The sequence below is a fragment of the Natrix helvetica genome (assembly GCF_964273705.1).
Source record: "Natrix helvetica genome assembly, chromosome: Z".
NCBI lineage: Eukaryota > Metazoa > Chordata > Lepidosauria > Squamata > Natricidae > Natrix > Natrix helvetica.
In genome coordinates, this window is record NC_138554.1 from 137,570,887 (window position 1) to 137,574,393 (window position 3,507).

The following is a 3,507-nucleotide window of genomic DNA, read 5'->3' on the forward strand; positions in this document are numbered from 1 at the left end:
TTCTGCAGGGAATGTTGTGTCACCCTGGAGGAGCCGTAGAGCAGGGGTCTTCAGCCTTTCCAGCTTTTCACACTGGTGGGAGGGGCAGACGGAATGGTTCCAGGCAAGTAGCCGATGCACGTGCTCCCAGTTCTGACCTAGGCTTCCCAAGATCATGACGTAGACTCTTTGCCCCAATAAAACCTCTTTTAATTAGGTTAAATCCAGCAAAGTCACGTAAAATAGTCTTTGAGATTTCACAACTATAGACCTTTATCAGGCTTGGAGAGCTGCCAGGCCGATATCTTCCAAATGCCACGCTGTAGCAGCGATTACTTGGCAAGAAGTCAGAACAGATCTTCACTTTAATGAATTGAACTAATTGTCTCCTGCAAACTCCACTCCCCTTTCGCTCCTCTTTACTTCCTATGGGAGGGGGCCATACATCATCCACCTGTGCCTTTACTCCCGAGTTGACCCTTGTTCCTTAGCTGTTCCCTTCTCCTGGCAGCTCTGCACATGCGCACCCTGGGAACAGGCTCCAGCTGTTCTTCTGCCACACTGATGTCTGACTCCAAAGGCAGCTGATAACAGTTGGATGGGCTGTAGCAGCTGTGATTTCGTATGCTGCCTGCATCCCACGATGGGGTTTCACTTATTTGCACGGTCCGGTTTCTGGCATGCTGCATCCTGGGGTTGGTCAACAGACAGGGGGTTGGGGACCCTCAGTTTATAGCCTGAAGAAGACAACCTTGAAGTCTCGGGCGATCCAACAGGCCTGCAGCCATCTTTTCTTTTGGATCTCAGGCATTCCACACTTTCTATTATTTTGCTATGCATTTTCTATTGTGGGAAAATGGGAGGGGGGATTGTAAGGAGTGACATACTATGTAGCCATAACAACATTCTTTCGAGAAAGCCAAGGTCATCCTTTGTCTCTGAACCTCTGCACCTGACCAGAATTGGGTGGGTGGAACTGCCAGCAAGACAGTGGGAGATTGGACCATGAGATGGACTGGTGGATGTGGGGGCAAGATCTTGAACTTTCAACTGGGTGGGGAAAACCGGGAAGCTTTCAGATTCGGGTTTTCTCAGATGTGCCGACATGGCTCTCTTAATAAATTGGAACTTTGAGCAATACTTTGCCTTGGACTCTGATTTACTTTTGGATGCTATTTGGAATGCTGACAACTGGCTTTTGAATCCATCTATCCCTCTCTTGAGTTTCAAAGACTCGGGACCACATGCAAGCCAAACCCCACAAATCTCACAAGTCTCGGGAAATTGGGGACCCCGCCCCTGTTATCTGGCTCTATGATTGTTTTTCTACTATTTTTTTTTTAAAAATGTTGCTAGTCCAAAAAAGAGGAAACCTCCTTTTCTCGCTGCCCCACCCCCAAAAGCATCGTCAAAACAGATGTACCTTCTGCTGTAAGTCTGCAAACTTCCCTATTAAAATGAGGTCAAGGTTAAGGCTATTCAAGGACCTCGTAAACCTGATTTTATGGCCTTCTCATAAAATGATTTCCTGGATGTTGACACAACCGTGTGGAAGGGACGATTTTATTGCTGCTCTCTGGCAGCGAAGAAGCTTATTATGTCAGGGAAATGCCAGCCTCCACAGGTAGACCAGAGACAAAAGATGATCAGATGAGTTAATTCTATTTTATTGTGGGGCTGCGTTAACAGAAACTTGCAAGTTTAAAAGTACAAGTTTTCCACTGTCTTTTTTAAAAAAAAAATAGTTTTATGCATTCGCCATAATCTCAGGGGCTGCCACAAAGAAGAGGGGGTCGACTTATTCCACAAAACATCTGAAGGTAGGACAAGAAGCAACGGATGAAAACTAATCAAGGAGAGAAGCAGAAAGCTAGAACCGAGGAGAAATGTGACAGTGGGGACAATAAACCAGCGGAACAACTTGCCACCAGAAGTTGTGGGTGCTCCAGCAATGGAAGTTTTTTAAAAAGAGGCTGGGCAGGCATTTGTCTGAAATTACATAGGTTTCCTGCCTGAGCAGGAGGTTGGTCTAGAAGACGTCCAAGGTCCCTTTATTTAAATTTATTCTGATAAATTTAAGAAAAGTTCTATGGAGGGGTCAAACAACACTCCGAGCAACAAAGACCACCAATTATTTTTCTGTATTTTAAAGCTTTTAGAAGCGACTCATTAGATCAATAGATTAGATACGACATGGACACTAATCCAAGGAAAGAAGCAACCTTGAATTAAGGAGAAGCTTCCTAACAGGGAGGACAATTAACCAGTGGAACAACTTGCCTCCAGAAGTTGTTTCATCACTGGAGGCTTTTAAGAAGAGACTGGGCAACTACTTATCTGAAATGGTATAGCGCAGTAGTGGCAAACCTTTTCGGCACCGAGTGTCAAAATGGGAGCGTGCACCCATGCACAGGGGAGTGCCGGAAACTGGAAGAGCAGTTTCCTGGCATGCATGCATGCATGTCATCTGGTCTTCTGGTTTTTGGCTTGCATGTGTGCGCGAAGATCAACCAAAAGCTGAGACAAATGCTCAGCTTCCCGGTGTGCCAGTGGTGGGTTGCAGGCCCTGGTACTCACGTATCGGTGAATGCTGGAAGCAGCAGCCACCATACTGGAATGGTGCTTTGGAGGGCCTGCCCGCCCTCGTTCCTTACCTGTATTTGAAGGAAACTGGCCATCTGTGCATGCGTACGCAGTGTGCAGCCCCTGTGCAATGCTCCTCCGAGCAGTTGGAGCATCGCAGGCGGTGGGGGCACATGCCCGGTTCCCGTTGCAGCATCCCACTCCCAACGGGAGCTGAAACCCGCTACTGCGGTGTGCACATGTGTGCCAGGGACTGCTCTTCTAGTTTCCAGCACTCCTGCATGCACGAAGACCAACCGGCTAGCATGCATGTGGGCCGGAACCCGGAAGACCAATGAGCAATGGCTGGCATGCTCAGAGAGATGGCTCTGGGTGCCACTTCTGGCACATTGGTTCAGCTTCACTGGTAAAGGGTCTCCTGTGAGAGCAAGGGATTGGATTAGAGGACCTCAAAGGCAGGGGTGGGTTTCAAAATTTTTAACTACGGGTTCAGTGGGCGTGGCTAGGTGGGGGGGGTGTCATGTGACCGAGTGTGAAATCGTTTTTCCTGCAATCAAGATTAGAGCGGATTACATTTAGTTTGTATCTATCCATAGTCCTTGTGTTATTGCGGTTAAAGTAAAAATAGTCATTAACAGGTAGGGTGTTATGGCAGATTATCTTGCGCACTAAGGTCAAATCAGATATTGTGGGCCCAATTGTCAAAAGGAAGCTTAGGATTGTAGAGGGGTTGGAAACATGCAGAAGAGACCTTCGTCCTGCAGTGGATAGACAAATGGCTACAATGATGGCTTTAGGAAAAAAAAACGAAACACCCGTGTTCTGTTTTTGCTTGTCTCTATATCAATATTTATCTACCTCAGCACCTTGGAGACGTGTGGACTTCAACTCCCACAATCCCCCAGCCAGCGTGTTGACTGGGGAATTCTGGGAATGGAAGTCCAC